At 39.8% G+C, this 21595-nt stretch overlaps 1 protein-coding gene across 16 annotated transcripts in view; it reads right to left on the reverse strand.

Moving 5' to 3' along the window:
- Positions 1-21595, reverse strand: part of TENM2 (teneurin transmembrane protein 2) — a 617318-nt gene that overhangs the window by 131395 nt on the left and 464328 nt on the right. The window lies entirely within an intron of this gene.

A 21595-nucleotide genomic window follows, 5' to 3' on the forward strand; every position in this document is an offset into this window, starting at 1 on the left:
TGAAAAATCATTACCGAAGAATATAAGTCTTGTTACTAAAGAAACAGTCTTAAAATAAGCAGTGTGAACAAGTAGCACCTTTCCTGGCTAGAAAAATAATGACATCTCTCCTCAAATTAAGGACTCACTGCCAGAACTTTCTGTTCTTCCTTGAATACCTAGTGTGACTGTGACAAGGATGCCAGAGCCCTCCTGAGGGTATCCAACAGAAAAATCCATCCCATTCCCACGCCTTTTTCTAAAACAAAAACCACATGGCTTGCTGGGTGGACGCCTGCCACTTTTGATATATTATCTACAGGAATGTCTAAAGTGCTGTTTGAAAAATCCAAACCTATGATACAATAGAAATTCCAAATGAAAACAGGCTGTGCAGGGAGGGGGCACAGTCTGCATTATTCAAGAGGAGGCCTGACTGGGAACTGCACAAGGACAGAACATAACCGAGCTACTGGGCCAGAAAACGGCAGATGAAATTTAAACCCAGTTAAAATAAAATAGCACACACTGGAGAGGAGTAATCCTAACTCCACATATAAAATAATGACCTCTGAGCTGACTGTTATCAAACAGAAGGGAAATTCTGGGCTAGCATGATAAAGTTCCCTGAAAATTTCCAAGTAAGTAAAAGATTGAATCAGTATGGGAAGGGTGAACAAAGCAAGGAATATTGTTGTGCCACCACTCGTCATTTCAGAAAAGACCTAGAAGGACCAGAGGGTGGAAGATCAGTAGGGAAAAGTACATACATGCTTTGCCTGTTCTTACAGGATAACCATTTTTGGATGTTGGAGCCAAATTAAATTAAACTTGACACATCCAACCCAACACAGCTGTTCCTACACACACACAACACCCCTCAGTGTATCCACTAGTCCCAAGGCTTCTTGAAGTGTTTGATATGAGCTTATCCCCTACACTGTACCACAGCACATCCCTACCCATCCACCAGCCCAGACAACTTAGGGAACGTTCACTGTGACACATCACAGGTAAACCCTGAAATTTTTATGCCATAAAGCATTTCCTAGAAGCTGCATGGTTTTTAGACATTTATGTAGTACATAAATGGCAATTGCTGTCATGCCACAACGTTTGTGCAGGTTCCTCAACCCAGTGTAGCTGTTCATCAGCACAAAGGTAAATACTCTCCCTAATTAACAGCACAGCAGAGTCAGTTATAATTATGAGCGACGCATTTTCAAAATATCTTGTTGGAGATCTCAAGGGCACAGCAGATAAGGATTTAACTTTTACGGAGTTGATACCAGAGATTAAAGACCAGCTAAAAAAATAAATAATTCTCCGGACTACCAGCACTTAGGGTATTTATGAACTCATGTTTTAATATTAATGACTAAGAATCCTACAGACCTCATAGAAAATATTTGGATGTATTCCTGATTATATTGCTTCCTCTACTTGTGAGCATTCAACTGTTAACAGGCAAGGTTAAAGTAGCATTTCAAAAATAGATCACTTGATCTAAATTTAATACTTCTGTTGTGAAATGTATGCAAGAAGTCCTGCTTATTGACTGTGACCATTGAAGCTCAACAACAAATAAGTGGCTTACTTTCAAGGTCATTCATTCCCGGCAATTCATCTTAATCATCACTATGCTATTTGCTGTGCACTACGTTTTCTCAATAAATTTAAATTAAAAGTTCATTTGGGAACTCCATATAAAGCATTATCAAAATACACAACTTTAGGAATTAACAGATCATGCTATTTTCAATAAAACAGTAGGCCTGCCTGTATTACAGCTAGAGAGGACAAAAAAGAACCATTTTGCTGCCTTATTTATCCTACTCATAACATTGAACAAGACCTCTCACTTCTCAGAGTCTCTTTTTTTAGTTTACAATGCTGAAAATGGAGAATTCCATTAACTATAATGGCACCACTGCGCATTTTTATATCTTAAAGCATGTTTTTCTCCACTTTTCCATCAATTGAATTAAGCCCATGAAGTTACCCCCATACAAACCTCTGTATGTCACCCAGCCACAAGTTTATGTTCTTGTTAATTGTGCCTGAGCTCTGCAACAGTTTTATACTTAAAATAACAACAACATTTTGTAACTTTCCAAAGAGAATGGCGGTGTATTTTCTGGCTACAAGAGGAAAGCCTTGAGGGCTGATTAAACAGTAAGGTTATGAAAAAAATGAACATAAGATATCTCAGGCTGCCATTCCTGCTGGCCTCCTCACTGCTGCAGACAATCCACCTCTGGGCTTCTCTCATCCAGAGAGTTCCTGTAACCACAGGCACAGCAAACTGCAATTTCAGCACCTCACTCTCAGGGATGTTAGTTGAAGGAATTAGAGGCTGACCCTCAGCTTTGGGGAGTGTGTGCTGGGGAAGAGGGCTGAGCACAGTGCCCCTCTGCACGGCACAAATGTCAGTCGTGCTCCTTCCGCTCACCAGGGAAACACAGGACACACCGTGCCTTTTCGGAGACACAATGGAAAGGAAAGTTGACTTCTCACAATCTTCAACATAAGAAAGAAATCCTTAGGCATAATTTCACCCTCAGCATGTAAACTCTTTCAGACAATAAACTGTTTAGAACAAGGCTTTTGCTTTAAAGCATCCAGCCCAGGAAGTGTTTTATAGAAATACCATAAAGGATCTATGAATGAGTGCACTGTTGTTAGCAGCAGCAAAACTTCTGCTAGGAATTAATTGCTTTCTTTTGAATAAATGTTATTAAAGATGAAAAAGGAGATGGAAGGAGGGCTATAAGATGATTCATTGTCATTGTGTTCACACAGAAGAAATAGGGGGACCCAAGAAAAGTAAACTTTTTTTAAATTGATCACCCTCCCTCCAAGCTGACTTGATTTCTTTTCCCTGTGCATGTCAATAAACTGAATGGAATGGATTTTCAGAGCACAGCATGAAAGATATAGCCACAAATCCCATTAGTAGTAATGTGATTTGTGTGCTTATCTGCCATGCAATGCTTTGAAAGTTCATTCCTCTATTTCCATCTTCAGTTTTTCTACTTCCAAAAATACTTGAAAAGCTTACACACACTTGCAGCTACTTTGGGGGTGGGAGGAACTGGAGGATGTGAAGACCTAATACCCAATTCCAAGGAAAACAACAGGCAGCAGAGCTCCAGCCTACAGGAACATGAGTTGTACCTTGAGTGGGTGTTGGTTCACCAGTCACTGCTCGGATGGGCTAGAAAAAAACAACCCTGGATTAGACTTCAACTTTTCCTGTTTCACTCTTCTTTACTGAAATGTTTTGATTTTGTGCCACTTTGAGCAATCTTTTTGTCACAAGAAGGGTAACAGCATTGCATGCTGCCTTCAGAGTCTGGAATCTCACGACAAAGACCTTAAAAGAGAAGCAGAATACAGTGCACTATTCATTTATTCTCATGACAGGCCTTAGATTGTACAGAGCGTAGAGAGCTGGCACACGATTAATCAGCTCCTGAGACTGTGCAACGTGAACTCACTTCTTATGGCAATTTCAGGAGTCAAGGCTCCAATCTTTTTGGTCTTGCATCTGAACTAGATGGCTGGAACTAATAAGAAAAGTGTATATATTTTTATTTACCCAATACAGCATCTTTCAGCCTGGAAGGTCCCTAATCACATTATACAATATCCACTTTAGCAGCCTTGCCAAAATACTGCCAACTTCTGAAACGAGCTTAGAAGAGCAGAAAGGGATGCTCTTAACTCAGAAACAATGGAAACCCTTTTTTAATTTTTTTTTCCCAAGCAATTGTGAGCATTCAATGTTAGTACAAAGCAAATTGAATCCAATTTTAATTTCACACCTAAAAGACACCATCATCATGAACAAAGTAGCCAGCTCATCTTTATTCTGTTTCCAAGAGGAGGAAGAACCTAGATGAGACTTGAAACTGGTGTTTCAAGGAATACAGGCACAAATATACTCTTGCAAATCACTGAGGCCTGAACTTACAAGCATTAGAATAACTGCTTTACTTTTAATACTGATCATAAACCTAAGGGATATCATGTCAAACATTTATTCGACTACGTTCATCTTCTGAAACTGCAACTGCCCTAATCTCTACAAACATGTTGAACAAGATTTTCATAATCTCACTGTTCCAAAGCATTCAGACCTTGGCTCAGCCTCTGATTGTTAGCCACACTGATAAGAAAATAGTTTTTACCTTTATTACTCCCTTGCATACACTGAATGAAGTGAAATCGCATGATTATGAATGGCCACATTTCTGTCCACAGTACAAAAAAAAAGTGTAATTTCTAATCACAGGATATATTCTTCCTCTAATAGAAATGATACAGAATTAATTTAATCACCTGATAAAAATCACAATTTAAAACACTGCATGAATGATAAAGTTTAAGGTTTTACTCTCTACACAAAGTAATTATTGGAGTTAAAAGTTCATTACAAAGAGGAAATAAATCCAGAGATGAAAAGTAAAGATGATTTCTTCTCCCATAGCTTCTCATTCATTTTCAACACTATAAACTGTTTATTCTTCTTTCACAATATGCTTCAAAAGGTATATATAAAGCTAACCTAAATTGTATCTTGATACTGACATAAAGGTACAGATTATATTTAGCATCTAAGCAGATTTAGTCTTTCTATAAGGCTTGAAAAGCTGACATTATTAATGTATTGTGATTCAGATTTCCTACTGAGCCAGAATAGAAACCTATGAAAATCAAATATGCAGGTTTTATTTGATAAATATCTTATATAGCCAGTCAGTTACAGCCATGTAACTCAAATTCTTTTGTGAGGATTGTTTTTTTCGGTGGCAGTTTTTTTGAAAAATAAACAATTATCAAAGTGGACTTCAGGTACATTTCTGAGATTTTTTTTTCCATTGCCCTTTCATGATTTCTGTTAATCATTTCCCATAATGAATGTACTAGAACTATTTCCAATCTTCTACCTGTTTCATTCTTGGCAGATTTCCAAGTCTGAAGTTTGCTTCGCAGGAAAAACAATGCTTATAGCAAAAATTTTACAGCTTTCAGAGACTGAAATCTTGCCCTCCTGCATCTGTGCCTTCTCATCTTCCCAGCCAGAATTCTAGAGTGGGTAAGGAAGTGCAAGCTGGGAGTGAGGGCAGGATTTCCATGTGATCACACCAGTGTGGGAGCACATGAGAAATCAGTGGAGGGTTCTGTGGTGCCAGGATTTCAATCTCAGATCTCTGCTTTATTTTGAAGCGGCAGAACTGCAAGTTTTCAGACTGCAGCAACAGACATTTTACAGGGAATTTCTGTGTGTTCATGTATGATTATCGGTTGCATCACCAAAACATCCTGTTATATTATTTCATCAGCCAATATAGGAAGGAATAAAAGCTTACATGTGCCCCTGAAGTACCAACAAACATCATGACAGCCCACCAGTCGGTGTAAGTCCACTTCAAGCACTGTGCACCATGAATAATGGAAGACATTTTTATTTAATTTGGATACCTACATCACAATTAATCTAAGGAACATCATCATAAGAGACACTTAATGAAATATTAATATTGGTATTAATTTTCTTTACGTATTATATCTCAAATAGCTTTTTACAACATGGGGGTTTTAAGACTACTCGATTTGATCTTCTTGACATAACAAAAAAACCAAATCACTGCAGAGATTGCAGAAATCACTGTTACAGATGGAGCTGCTGCCCACAACAGAAAAATGACTCCAGCTTAATGTACAGAGCATCTGATACCTGATCACTCTAACGAAGCTTTCCTTGCATACAAAATGATGCAGCAGCCAACTCTGCTGCCTGAGGTCAGCAATGCAGAATGCTCATCATCAGTCAGCTTAGAGCTGTTTAAAATCAAGGCCCATTGTCATCAAGGTCAAAATTGTCACTGACTTCAGTGGAGAGAGCTTCCCTTCAGAACAACTCTATTTATTTTAAGTATTTGAGACCGTGAATATCCTAACAATGGCTGAAAAAATTTTTATACAAGCAACAGCAATGCAACCCATAAAAAACTCCACCCTGCAAAGTCAACAGTTTAAATTGAAGGGTGAATTGGACACGAGCTATAGTGCATTAGCATATGTATCACTGTATACAATTAATTAATGAATCACAGAATGAAATATGAGCTAGATTACATACCCTCAGAAACCTTTGCCTTCAATTACATACACTTTGTAAGGCATAACTGAATTGTGTTACATGATTAATACAATAAATTTTAATATATGTAACAACTTTATTTAGTAATACCAATAAAATAACAGAGAATTATCCTTCAAAGAGAAGACAACTCACACTACAAGGGGCAAAATAAGATATATAGTGGCTAGAACTCCACATTAGTACTTCACAGTTAAAGCTCAAGCTCTACTTCTTCATGTCTGTTACCCCCAGCTGGCTGACAACCAAACCAGGATTATATATCTTTTTCCTCTGATGGATGAAACAGTAAATACTATATTTTAAGGAAACCCCGAACCCTAAACTATATTGAAAATCTATCTAGCATTTCAGCCTCACTCTTCACTATGAAATTTATTTTCCTTTTTTTTTTTTCCCCTTTCAAGAATTTGCTTCATCTTGGTAGCAGGTATCAAAGCAGCTCCTCAATAACTTAAAAGAAAAATGACTAGTAACTCTTCAGTGTCACTGTATCTGACAAGTTTCTCCAATGTATTTACCTTCTTCTTTCACAACATTACGAACATTAAGAACCCAGAAAGTGCCACAGCTGAGATTTCTTTTTTTTCCCCATCCATCTTGATTTGAAAAAGATGCATTTGATTTTATGGTCTAATAGAGAAAATCTGCTTCTGTCTACTGGAAGTGGCTGTCCGTACTAATTAGTGAGAAATAAAACACACACAACCTAGCTTTTTTGCTAGCGTATGAGCTGAAATGAAGATGAAGACACTACCAAGCCTATTCATACATCTTTACAAATCTCACCTTCTAGGATAGGTTTTAAAAAACCATCAAAACCCCAAACCAACCCTGAGATAACACCCACAGAGTTATTTCACCAATTTTTCCATTGAAATGTAATTTTGACAATTTAATGACTGCATTCTTTCAAAAATAACAATGGTATTATACGACTGTCGTGCAAATGTAACTCAGGACTGCTATGAGTTTATAACGTTGTTTCATAAACCTGTTCACATCCCATGGCTTTGAAGAGTTTACGTGAACTGCAGCTCTCATTTCGTTCTTGAAAACTATTTTAACTTTTGCATTCAAGTCCCCAGAGGTAAAATGTCAGCTGAGATGCAGGATTAACAAATTTCCATCCCTACACTGTGTGATGGAATTTTATACAAAAGCAGTTCTTTTTTTCGTAGAGCACCACAGGCCTTTGGGATGAACAGTCTCTGGAGCACTGCATTGTTACCACTCTGGCTGCAGAAAGCCCCATGAAAAACCTGTTTTCACACTGTGCTTTCTGAAACACAATGCTGGCCAATGCAGTAAGTAATGAAGCTGAAATGCTCCGACGCTGCTCGGAACAATGACAGCGACTGCTCAGTGCCAGGGAGGGCTGAGCAGGGAGCGCAGTCCATTCTGCTGGATGTTTCTGAGCCAGACCTCTGAAGTTCTTTGAACCTTCACTGAGCCAATTTTGTATTTGAAATATTTTCAGAACTTATCTTCTCCATTTTAGCCAGCTAGACACAACACACTCCCCTGCTCCTGGCGGGGAACAATGGGAGGGACGGAGCGTGCAGCGGCTAAGCACTCTCATTGAAAAAACCAGGGGATGCTGCAATAATTGTCCTGAGAGGCTAGAAAGGAAACAAGACTCTATGCTGACAGCTTAGCTCAGCGTGAACTCTCATTTTTCACATGGAGCTAATTAAAAACTGAAATTAGTTAAATATGGAAATGACACTTGCAAGCACTTTAGCTGAATCCTGGCAAAATCCCTCCAGAGTGCTGCGACACTACCTGCTGCTTCAAAACTCCCCAACTGAATTTCACAGTTAAAAGGCTGAGCAAAGGGAAAGTTATTACAGAGGTTTCCAATTCAGAATGTGCCTGTAAAATCCTAAATTAAATTTCATGGTAGCCCTTTCAGTAACGAGGGACACACTGTGCAGTCCAACGATATGGTGCTCAAATAACGTCCCCGCATGTGTTCTCTGATTATCTCACCTTTAGGCACTGTGCTGGTTGTGCCAGCACTGTGCTGCTCACACGGATACCAGCACTACAATGCTACAAAGATAAGCCATGTACCGCTACTGAAGGAGTTATTTGGAAAGCCGTGTGGATGCACAGTGCATAAAAGGAATTAATTCCACTGTTTAACAGCACAAATCTGGGAAAATCAGAACCCAACAACCAAAATATTTTATGCCTACGATTTTAATTTGTATCTGTAAGTGCTGAATACATATGCAGAGAAGAGCCTATACTGCAATAAATTACATGGCCTATATATCTATCTCGGTGCTTTACAGGCAAGGTAATAATAAAAAGCACTTCTGCATATTTAAATGGGCATAAAGAACCAAGGGATTGGATATGCATAAAAGGTATGATGACTGACATTAGCTTTTTGACTAAAGCACCATGTGAATTCCATTTTGGTGCACGTGACTTGCCTGGTATGCATAAAAGCAAGGGTATTTGCCCAAGGGCAAATATGATTTCTGAATGCAATTTAACGAAACCCACCCACAGCACAGTTCAGTCTGGAGCCATACCAAGGCATTCAGGATGGCCAATCGCTTTCTAAACAACTGGAGCTTTTTGGGTTTATTGTTTTCCCTACATTCCATCCCTTTACCCTCGAGGCAATCCCCTCCCACTGGCCTGCTGCCACTATTGCACCAACAAATTTCTGTCTAGGAAAGCCAGCAAAAGATGCCACATAGCATGAAAGCCACTGTTACTCACTCCCAAGTCTGCTGGCAGGGGGTATCGCTGCACCCAGCCTGCCAAAACCTCTTCCCTGGCAGCTATCTGTATAATCTGTACATCACACCCAGGCTTTGCTAGTCCAGGGCCTTGAAACGTCTCAGCTAACCCAGCTGGAGGGGATATACTGCAGCTGCACCATCAGACCCTCTCATTTTATTGAATTTTGAATATGCAGTTTCAAAGCAATTCAAATGAATTTGCCCAAGGCCTCAGATCAGTAAAACTACTGATACCACCTGCAGCAGGCTTCCTACATTTGAAGCATTTAAAAACAGGTGACAGGATAGGAGCTTTCAGTGTAAGGACTGGCTCTCATGAAAAGCCTGCTAAACAAACTTGGTTATGCCCCATTTTGGCAAGGAAGGAACTGTGTGGCTTTCAGCCCAATTCTCACAATAGCACTGGGAATAATGGGAAGCTCCATTTTAATTATTTTTTAAATCATGTGAATTTCTTTTTTCAAGTTAAAATGAAAACATTTATTTGATCTGAGTTTCATCTATTTTCAAGCATCTCTATGAGTGGAGATAAAGAAGAGACTTTGATGAACAAATACACTTAACAAGAAGGTGTATTAAGAAACCCAGAAGCAAATATCTAGCAGGCTCAAGCCTCTTAATGCCATCCAATTCTTCTTCCAGCAAGCAAAGGCAAAGGATTATATTCCCTATCTAGCAGTTGTCCAAACCCATGGTCCATTTAGAATCTGCCTGATTGACAGGTACAGCTTAAAAACTACTGGGACTAACCTGTCTGGCATTGAAACCAGGAGCCAGAGCTGCCCACTTCCCATGGAACAGGGAGTCAGAGAGCTGCTGCTTTCCAGCTTCTGTTGTTTCACTGCCCTGTGTCTGCAGAGACAACCCCGTCTGGAGCAATGATACAGCACATAACCACTACCTACTGCTCCTGTCTGTGAGTTTTTAACAGCACCCATATTATTTGTGCAAGTAACTACACTACTTGGGGAGCAGTATTCTGAAAGGGAGAAATTATTTTTATCATTTTCTCTTTATTGTGTCTTCCAACCTGAGTATACTCCCAGGAAGATACAGCTTGGTGAGGGAGCTAGAGACGGAAAAGGGGAATCAGGGGAAGGGTACTGAGAGACACAGCCAGGCAGTTTACTCAGAATAGCAATCATAAGGCAATGATTTACGCCTTTTAAAAGATCCCTAAAGAACAAACTAAAAAGCACTTGCTAGAAAGAACAACATATATTCCAATCAACTAATGATTGTACTTCAAATGTGCAGTGAACTCTCCCAGTCAGCACATGAACACATCTGGGTAAGCACCACTGGAATAACACCCAAGGCATGCTTACAAGGGGACATCCACACAGGCTTTTTTTTTTTTTTCACTAATGCTTCTGGGAAAGTATTTATTCAAGGAGTAAATGGATATTGGCTTAAAGGTGAGAAATTAAGACTGAGGATTTTCATCTTCAGGCACTTCAAGGTATGTAATCATTCTCTCGTCCTTTTCTCTCCTCTCGCACTCAGAAATACCCAATAAAGTTTAAAAACTTGAATCAAGGAGAAAATCTAAGCCTGCAGTCTCCCTTTGGGGAGGAAGAAGAGAGGAGGGAGCAAAGGGGACTGACAGGCAGAAATACATTATTTATTCTTTCCATAACCAAGACAGCACAGAGGTGTGAGCCAGGGAATTACATGCACCAAGCACAGTCTACAGCAATCTCTCCCCTTGTAGGAAGTGCTCAGAAGATGCAGCATGCACAACCCAGCAACGTCATCCCCATCACATAAACCGGTCTCCACATGCAGAAAGCAATGGAGTGAAGACTGTTCCCAAAACTGGGGCCAATAAAGGGCTACTGGTTCCAGGAGGCTGGTGAGCCAGGTACCCCCAGAGAGTTTGCAAGCTGGTTCTTTGAGCCATAGGCAAGTACAAGACTCCTAAGATCATTCAGCCTCACTCTGAATTGCTGCCTCATACTGACTTTCTCTGTAAACAGAGTTTAAAATCGTCCCATAAGAAGCAGAAAGAGTCATCTGCTGACTTTGTCAAATAGAGGGTCCTCACTAGGAGCAACATAGGTTTTGCCCCATAAAGTGATTCTGGCATTCTAGACAGTCTAAGTCATTAAATGAATTCTTTGAATTGCAAAACTTTAGTCAAGGTCATTTGCAAATGCAAACCTTGAGTTCAATTATGTTTTAGCAGTAGATGACACAATTACAAGAAAAAACCCCCCTGTTTTTATAACTCAACAGCTTTTCCCCTTGGTTATCAATTTTTAAATACAGGGCAAGGATAAAAAGTGTGCTTCTGAAAAAATTCTGAGCACATAAATGTTTCAGATCAGTTCTACTGCACAGAACAAGAAAATGTTTCTTTTAATAGTGTGATTTGATGCAATTTGCCTTATGATTTTTCTTAAGGTACAGCAAATGCTGAACAGAAAATGGTACATATTTCATTTCAAGAAACAGAGTCAGATTCGTCCCTGAATCTTTTTCATGCCCCATTGGTCTAAGCCAATTATTTTCAATGTAGCTATATCAGTGTGGAAGAGGAATAATGCAATCATGAATCAAGTCCATACTATTTTTCATGACAATTCCACTTCAGCAAAGCCTCAGATATAACCTAGTGAACCTCAGATCGCAGTAATATTTTATAAAATTTATTCAACAAGATGTATTAAATATGCTTACCTTTCTGCCTGTATCCGAGCAACTTAGCAAACCTTACAATATCAGAATGTTGGAAACAAGCCCCCAGTCTTACCTACAAATGCAGATTTTACTTCTCAGATTAGGTGTGCCAGCACTGATGGCCATAATTGTAAGAATAAATTTTCCTGAATGGTGCCATGATGCACATTTTCCTGTATCTGCACCCAGTCCTTAAGGAATCTCTTAATTAATGGTATCATTTTCTAGGCTATTTCCTAGATCTGTCATGTAAATTCAATGGCAGGGATATTAAGGTTACATTACAGGAGATATCAAAATAAAAGTATCCCTCAATAGCCTAAGTGTTCCATGGCCACCTGTCACATGTTTTATGGTTTCCACTGATTTCAGGAACAGCCCCCAGAGGGGTTTAGTGGTGATGTGGCAGTGCTGGGATAGGGGCTGGACTCAAGGATTTTTAGAGGTCTTTTCCAGCCTTGATAATTCTATGATGGTGGGAGTCAAGAACAGTGCAGACTAACAGGAGTTCAACACCTGCATTGCAGGACAGGGAAAGGAAACAATTCCTCATGGAAAAATGCAATGGGATTGCATGAAAACCACAGGAGCTGGTCTGCACCAGCCTTAGCTGCATCTTGAGACAGGTGACAATAAATCCTTACTATTCACACTGAAAACTGGTCTACACTAAAGCAACCTGCAGGTTTTCCATGGAAAAGCCAAGCAGCATCTTAGCTCTGCCCAGGAAGGCACAGCCACTGCCAGCTGTGTGACAGTGCAGAGCCACCAGGGCAGTGTCCAAGTGATAATGAAGCCTAAGTAAGAAAGCTGGAGTTGAACCCTGCAGTTTGTAACTCAAGATTGTTCCCTCAGTACCTTTCCATCAGCTTCTGCATGGTTTAGAGTTTAAATTCAAGCTTCTAACCCTGAGCTCAGTACTGTGACAGGAGAGCTGGATCGTCCGTTCTCAGCCTGGCCCCTGCTACCCCAGAAACACCATAACCAAACCCCCTAAAATAAACCTGGGAAGTAGTGCAAGTGTAAACATCAATGCAGCAGCCACATAGAGCACAATTTCAGCAACATCTCCAGTTAAATATCCTTGTGTTTGGTTCATCAGAAATACCGATAAATGCTGCAGCTAAAAACCTACACAGTTCTCAGTGGCCCCAGCAGTGTTGCCTGGGTGTACCCAAGGCACTGCAGACTGAGGTGGCAGAAAGTTATACAGTAAAACACAGAACTGCTGTTTTCCTAAAAGACTAATATGAACTTGTCATTACTGAGAAGTTTTCTCGACACAAGCACTGTGAGGGACAGTAGCTGTGATGGGGATGCAAACCTGCTGTGCCATGGAGGGCTCGTGGTCCTGCACCCACACCCTGGGACTGATCCCAGCACTCAAACAGGCTCTGCTCTGTCCCCCTGCTTTGACAGCTCCCAGCTGCTCACCGTGGCATGCTGCTTAGCTTAGTTTGCCTTAAATCCTCCTCGTGGATGGCTGTACTCTGCTTTTGTGTAGGCTGATGATTTAGTGGTTGCCCGCTGGTATCAGAGAGAGAAGCATTTTTCCCTTCAGCGCCTGCTTTGTAAATCAATCATTAAATTATGTGCTACTTCATTCACATTTTTTGGGCCTCTATCTGCCGTGAGACACCTGCTGGGGTGACAACTGACAGAATATATGGAACCTGGGGGAGAGGATGAGGAAAGGGAGGAAGGAGGAGGACTCTGACTGTCTTTGCACATGTGACCTGTTGGCAGAAAGGCTCAGGCAGTGGCACATGGATGCTGTAGATTGAAGTTATTGAATTTTTTAGTAGCACAATACACTGCATAACTTTGCTGTTCCACCAGAACACAAGCACTTAAAGAGCAATCTTCAAAGCACTAAAATAAGATGTACCCAGCTGTGTTTCCATTCACATACATCAACAAGAAAACATGTAATTTTTTATACTAATTCCACGGAGAAATCAAAGAAAAAGAAGCTATCAAAAAAATGGAATAAAATTCTACAAACACTAACTATCTAGAAAAATAAATCTAGTTTTATTAATCTGTATCACAGAAACATAAGTGACTTAAAGCATTTTTGCAACATCTCTCCAGTTTAATCTGTATCAGGTTATTTGGAGGGAATCACAATCTTATTGTCAAGATCAAAATATTCACTGTCTTCTCCACAAAACAACTAGTAAATATTTAAAAGCAATCTGAGAATGTTGACAGAGCTGTTGTTGACATTACATGCAAACAGGTACTGATAACACATCTCATATTTTATCTTTCTTCTGCAAGACCTCATTTTTTTTTTTTTTTTTGGTTAGTAACATACAAATTGCTTTCCTTGGAATCACACTCACGATTCCTGCAGATTCTTAAATGAGAAAACCCGGTATTGCCACTAACAGCAACACAAACAAAACACAACCACTCCTACTCCTGACAGCACTGAAACAAGGAGAGTGTAGTATCAGCATTAGAAGATGGATGAGTGAACCACAGCTGGGGAAAAAACAGATTACTGTGCAAGCAGAGTAATTCTGAAAGCTTTACTAAGGGATAGGGATCTGTACCCTTCAAAAGAAAACCAGAGAGCAGAAATCAGTATTCTCTGTCCTTGTTCTGTAAAGTTCCTTTCACTGAGTTGTATGGGAAATAGAACAAAACTTGACTTCTTCCCTTCAGAACAAAGCATTAAAGCAACATATTTTTTCTTGTTACAGCTTCTTACACGGTAGATTGCACTTTAACTCTTTATTTTTTTAAGGTGAACATCCTGCTAATGAAAGATGGCCTCAGAACCTGGTATTTGCCATTTATTCTCAGAACAGGAGTAGCACTGAAAGGTTCCTCAAGTGGTCCAGCTTCACTCCTACTCTGAAGAAATTGCTCCTTTATCACTGTCTATACCTCAGCTAAAGCAACAGTAAAAAGTGACTTAACATTGGGTGTGGGCCAAGGCTGTCACACTTGATATCCTGGCAGCAACCAGTGAATACAATTAAAGTCATGGGCTTTGTTCCCCTCTACAACCTGTTTCTATTTCTCCTCTGCTCGGCTCTCAGAGAACAATGCAGAAATAGCTGCGCTTCCCCAAGAGGCAGTGGTTCTCAGAAAACAACCTCAAAAGCAACACTTTTCCCCACAGGGACGCTAACTTGGGATCCTGAAATACAACTGGACAGATCAGGCTGTGCTTGGAGAACAAGTCCTGCATCCTGAAAGACCAGAGGAAGATTTTAACTGATATGGTACCACCCAAGGCTACAGCCCTCTCCTTGCATGGAGTTACCTGGGAAAGCAAATGAGCTGGGGAACAAGTGGTTAGGTGGAGCAGGACAATGAGAAAACCACTCTGACACACAGACCCCAAAAGCTCAGCTGACCCTCATATTAAGTTTTAACAGACTATCAGAACTCAAGCAGTATACTGATATTCTTCATTAAAATAACTACAGAATGTTAGCTATTCACAAGTAAAGGTGTCGAGATGTTAGCAAGAACAAATTATTTTGCCTACAGCAAGGAAAAACGATGTTAAAAAATTGCTCCAAATGTGATGTGAAGGTGTAGGATTCCTTCCAAAGCCAGTGTAGTCCAGCTGGTGTCATTATTCTTGCACTTGGTGAGGAAGTCACTTCATTATCAACACACACCAACACTCACACACTCAGGTCTTTCCTCCTGACTACCTGGAAATGTGCAGGAGTTGCATATCATGCTTTGCTGTCTAAACAGGCAGGAATTGTCTGTCCCACTTTACCACCCTGTGCTATGATTTCTTTCTGAAACCTAGTGCTCTTCCTCACTTCTAGCTATTACGCTACTTTTAAATACCAGAAGATAGAGTCTGATACTACTCAAAAGACACTCAAAACCAGCAGACCCAAGATCCATTTTTTACAGTAATGAAAAATATATACATTACTGAAACTCAATTTAGCCATCTGGAATGTAGGAATAATAACATTTACTTTCCCCACAGTAAAGTGCTTATAAGCTAAATTAGCATTAACTATTATTCATCTCTGTTCTGCAAAACAGTGAATCATAACCTTAACTTCAAGCATTATTTTTTGAAAATGACTAATTTCAACGAGCAGAAAATAAAACTTTTGTCTTTCAAGTCCTCCAACTATCATTATTTACCAGATGCTAATTTAGCCTATTTACAGAAAAAAATCAAGTTATTTTTTGGCTCCTCTGTGCTAGAATTAATCAGAAGCAGCATGATCCCATGTTTAATTTCAATCACAGCAGCTATTGCTTTACAAATAAATAAAACTTACAAAATTTTTTTACTGCTCCTAAACCAGATGTTATTTTTTTTCTTAAGGAAAATAAAATTTACAATACTGGCATCTACACAAACTTCCGTTTAATTATGAGAGCACCAGAGAACATGGGTTTTCCTTGAATAAAACCCAAGAGTATAAATAAAGCTGCATTTTCTTTAAAGACATCAGCAATAGCTGGGTTATCTAGAATATGTCCAGACTACCAAGAATTAAAACATGCATGAGGAAATATAAGCTGGGGAGGAGAGGAAGGAAAAAACCCTTATGATTAAAAGAAATCTATCAACTCTGGCTTTAACAAGAGAGGCAAGTGCTACGAGGTAGTACAGAGCATTCCTTTTGTAGAGCCAGGACTCAGCTTATTTCAGTTGAAAAAGCTGGTTATCAATTTGCTAGCTAGATTTAGTGAGAGGACAGCAGAATTTCGCCCCATCTGTTAGTCCTTGGCTGGGACACCAGTGCTATTTGTTTTCCTAGCGTGGCATCCCAGCCCATACAACAGATTGATGGTGCCAGAGAGACACCGTGAAGTGGCGCCTGCTCTGCTGCCAAGGGCAGGGAAGAAACGGATGGTCACATCCAGATGATCTTACATTAAGAGAGGGGGAAGTGACAAATCTGCACTGCCCCCCTGCCTTCCCCCAGCCCTGGCTCACAGGAGACTGCATCTGACCTTCAGCCAGCGAGACAGAGAGCAAACTTTACTTCACCGCTTCAGAGGTGTCCAGGAACACTCTCAGCTCAAGTTTTGCCCCAGCCACGGGCTGGGTTTAAAACCATGGATGTCAGGGTGAGAGTTAGAGGGATTTCCCCCAGCTCCATAGCTGGGACAACCTGCTTTGTCCTAAATGTCTTCTACCTAAAGATATTCCCAGTGCCCTCTTTCACAAAAAGCTGCACAGGGAAGGGCAGTTTCAGCAGACCCAGCTGATCTGTACATCTCTTGGCACAGTCTAGATTTAGTGATTTTTATTATATAGTGATCTTTATTATATATTTTATTATATATAATATAGTATACTAAATATATAATACTATATAGTACATATAGTGTGTATGTGTGTTGTATATATACATATATACAGTATACAATGCATATATATACACAATATATACTATATATAGTGTGTATATATATAATATATAGTATACGGAATATATAATTAACTATATTAAAACTTATACAAAACACTGACCTGACCCTGCAGCAATGACAGGTCTAAGGGACATCTCTCCTTATAAAAGAGTACAATTTTATAATTCATTACAAGTGTCGGTGACCAACACGCACTGGATTCCTCCAAAATATAAACCACTTCAATATACTGTAAATTGCACCAAAGAAAATAATACTATTTCCAGTTACTGCCTCATCTATTTTTGTAAACTTCTACCCTGCTGCAGAAAAGTTTAAACTAACTATGATCTATTTTCCCATTCCTGACTTTACTTACACGTGCATTTCAAACAAACTTTAGAACACTACACATGGAATATTTTCAAGAACAAGCCTAGGGTAAAATTCTGAAAAATACATAAAATAATCATGCTAAAAAATAGGGGAAATATTTTCATAGTTTCTGTCAGTTTATGGTATTATTATTTACTTTTAGTATAGCACAAAATATTATCTACATAGGATGTAAGTGCATCTAGTAGCACACAACAAAAAGCAGGTGAAAGAAATCAGTAAAATATTTAGATAAATCAGTTCAATTTGTGGATATCACACACACATACACAAACAATAAGCAAACTAGAGACATGTAAAATATAATTCTGTCTACTACAGATTTGGCCTTTTCTTAATCTGCAGACCAAACTCTATTACAAGCTTGCCATTTCAATCCAGACCTTTGACTCCCACAAAAAGGCTTTAGGGAAAAACTGTTCATATTTAGAAAATGCTTTAAAAGGTAAAACGATCATGGAATAATATTATCTTTATCGTAGCAGACTAGTCAGAGAGTTCAAACTGAAATGGCATTTCATACTAAGCAATACTTGTAAATGGCACGTGGGACATTTATATTACTGAAAACCAGGGACTAATGATTGTAGATTTCCAGTTCTTGGGTTGACAGAGGGGATATTGTCATGGAGGTGACCCACATGGGTTTCAGAGGAATCTCCCACCCCCCAGCTGGCACTGATAAATAGTGTGACTTACTAAAGACTGAACACACATTGCACAGTGCATGTTGACATAAATCGCATTTAACAGAGGATATCCCAGCAGAGGAGGGTAGGAAGAAGCCCCACAGTTTTACAGTCACTTTAAAAGGGAGGAGAAAGCAACTAGGATTTGTATTTTCCTTCAGCCAAGAAAGGACATGATTGTTTAAATTTTCAGACAAGGGAAACAAAGATTCACAGTTATTTTCCATACAATTGTATGCCTTCACCTTTACCTACAAGTACCCATGTTCCTAATCAGTGGAATTCTGACCAGCTGAGCAGTGACTGCTGAAAACAACTGAATTGCTTTCAAAGCCTTTCTCCTGACTTCTGATCAGTAACTCTTTCTGATGAAGATTTTCATGAGCACCCTTACTAAGCAAAGTAAAAGAATTGCTGCCACCTCGGTATCTGAGGCCTATTTTGCCTTGTAAGGAATAACAAAAGTATTATGTCTCTGAAAACAAAGATTTGGGGTCACACAGTAAAACTGAGTATAAAAATTTGCACATTTTTGTTAAAAGTATCAACACAGACACTTACTGGTGACCTGCTACGTTCAGTAATTTACCCAAGTGTGAAGCCCCTGAACACTGAACTAAGGAAACTGCTTTGTACAACTATAAAAAAAAAATATTGACGATTCCAGAGCCACGACTACACTAAAGAAAAAGCAAGGTGTGCAGTACATGCAGCCATTACCTTTTCTGTAAACTGCTCTGGGATTGTTGGTGTAGGCAAGTTGCAGCCCTCAGCAGAAACTCTTAATGGAGAGCATTTAAAGCAAAATCTGCTCCAAGTATGTAAGGGATAGCTTACAGCTGAAGAATAGGAACTGCAGTTCCTAAGCTTTGTGCCCTGAGCTCTGGTTTGGACCTTCCTATTAGGAAAAGCTAAGATCTGTGCTCAGAATAAGGCTCGGTGCTCAAAGGGTAAAAAATGGGATGGATTTTATGAAGTCAGCCCCAGGCCATGTGCTGCCCCATCCCTGGGAAATGAAGGAGCACGCACTGGTCTCAGGTACCAGGCAAAGGCACCCCCTGTGCAAACTGGCAATCCAAGGTCCTGGCCCCAGAGCTGCCTGAGGTTGGCAGGGAAGGATTTGTAGCACAATTCACAACCTGCAGTTCATGCTTTTCCTGTGACTCTGGGCCCTTGAGTGCCAGAATAAGCCCAGGGACTGCATGGATTGTTCTAGGGGGTTACACCACCTGGTGCAGACCTGAACCCCTCAGCTGTGCTGTACTGAGAACTACTCACATCAAAACACCACCACTTGCTAAAGCAGCTAATAAAATGTTTCCTACTTAAGACTTGGGTTGAAATGCAGGTTGGAATGCCAATAGCTTTGAACCTAATATCCAGGGATTCCAAATTCATTGAAACAGTGAATTCCATACTAAATATCCTCAAATCATGGAAACTGCAGGCAAACTGTACATTTTGAAAAGCTCACACAGCCAAAGGAAAGAAAAATCCCATTGCTAAGAAACCTGTTGTGTATCTGGTACTCCAGGAGTGCCAAATCAATGTTAAGTAAATTGCACTGTGTTTAAAAGCCTTTTCCTGTTCAGGCTGTTTACAGTTTTCTAGTGGTAAATATGGAAAAAAAGATGAGTGATTTATGAATGCTCATTTTAAAAAGTCAAACAACATATTAAAACAATGCTTCATGGCACAGGAAATGGAGTTAAGCAGACCACTTCCACAGTGATTTTATAAAAAGTAAATGCACAGATTTTTGACAGGGAAAAAAAAATCTGAAGATGAAGAGAACTGTGTGTATTAAATGTTGTTAAACCTTTATTTAGCCTAAAGCAAGAGATAAAACTCATTCTGTCAGAGATCTAAAAGAAAAAAATCTAAAGAGATGAAAATCACAGCGTTTCAACCTCAGTAATTTCCTTTTTCAAATATTTCAGGATGAGACTGAGTGAAGCCCTCTATCCAGCTATATCCTGAAAACCACTACTATTCCCAGTCTCTCTGTCAATATGAGGGTGGGCGGTGCTGATCAAACGACAGAAAACCAATCAAGGGGCAAGATGACTCCTGCTGTTTTCCTGAAGGTCTCTAAATCCACTGCTCCCAGCAACAATAACCCCCCCAGGCCTAATGGGTGGCACTTGCCCAGGGCTGCTCAGGCAATTGCCCTGGCCCGGCTTGTGCAAGCTAATAACGAGCCCTGAATTGACTAAGGATTGTCAGGACAACAGCAGAAAAAACTGGCTGAGGGAGCACAGCAGCAGCTGCAGGAGCATCCTCAGGTGGTGCTCAAGGAGAATGTGTATTTTAATCTGTGGCCCATTTGCTGCGAAAAGACACAGGTTTAAGACATGCCATGGAGGACAATATGGCAATCCAAGCCAAGAAAGGGAAAAACAACTTTTCTGTGTTTCTGAGAACAAATAGCTGTCTCTACCATCACATCATTGTTTTACTATTACCAGCTAATGCAACAGCAGACAGAGAGTGCAGCTGCGGTCCACAGAATAGTTGGCATTTCTGGCCCAAGCATAATCCCTCATGTAATGAAAAACCTATTTCTATTTCTGCATCCTCGCTACTCTTCATACTGAAGAGCCTTGCGTCTGTCTCCCATTTATTGAAGCTTATTCTTCATCTAGACAGCCAGAGCTGGTTTGTATTAGAAATTAGGGTTTAAATCACTATTTTTCTATTATTTGTTTTAGGATTTTCAGGAAGCCTCCAGAGGTGCAGAAAAATTCGTCCTGTTGGAAAAGACCCTAATACTCTTCAAGAAACAAGCTCCCAATCCCTAAACCTCTCTTTAAGAACTCTGATGTTTTTAAGGTTTAGATTCTGGCTATAAAGACAATAACAAGAGAGTTAAAATGACAAATTGTTTTTTAAAAAAAGTCAAAACTCCCCCTGCAAGAGTAAGACTAATCAGATCCCTGAGCTTTTCTTAATGAGCAGATTCCATTATGGGCCCTCCTTTTGCTTTTCTCATGTGGTTGGAGTTTTGCATTTCAGTGATTAATGGAGTCTCAAGATGCAGAAGGGGATATGCACAAAGAAAGAAACAACAGGTGAAATAAATTTTTGGCTTAATAAATCTTATGGGCCTAAATTGCATTTTTTTCTCTTGATGCTCTCTGCTACCTTGTGGCCAGTTTTAACATGATTCTGTATTTTCAGCTCTGCACCATGTTCTTACAAATGGGCCCAGGTTTTGCCTTAGAGAAGCCCCTGGATGCTACAGGCACACTAATCCATTGCATTGCCCATCTCTGGTAACTGTTGCTGTGCCTGCTGTGAAATTGTTTAATTTCTCTTTCAGTTCAAAGTTATTTTGCATTTTCCTCAGACCAGCAGAGATGCCACAAGTTCATTTCTACTCCTTCTATTACCTTGGGACACTTGCTATGTACTCCTGACATTTTTCAAGCATCCATTAATTTTCTCAGCATATCAAGCACTATTTACCTCTCTTTTAAAGTTTTTAATAACTGAACACAGAAATCCTCTAGTGGCAGTACAGTCTGACAGAAGGAGTATCACTTTCCTTCTGCAAA

The sequence above is a fragment of the Myiozetetes cayanensis genome, unplaced genomic scaffold, assembly GCF_022539395.1.
Source record: "Myiozetetes cayanensis isolate MyiCay16 unplaced genomic scaffold, myiCay2020 scf17, whole genome shotgun sequence".
Classification (NCBI taxonomy): domain Eukaryota; kingdom Metazoa; phylum Chordata; class Aves; order Passeriformes; family Tyrannidae; genus Myiozetetes; species Myiozetetes cayanensis.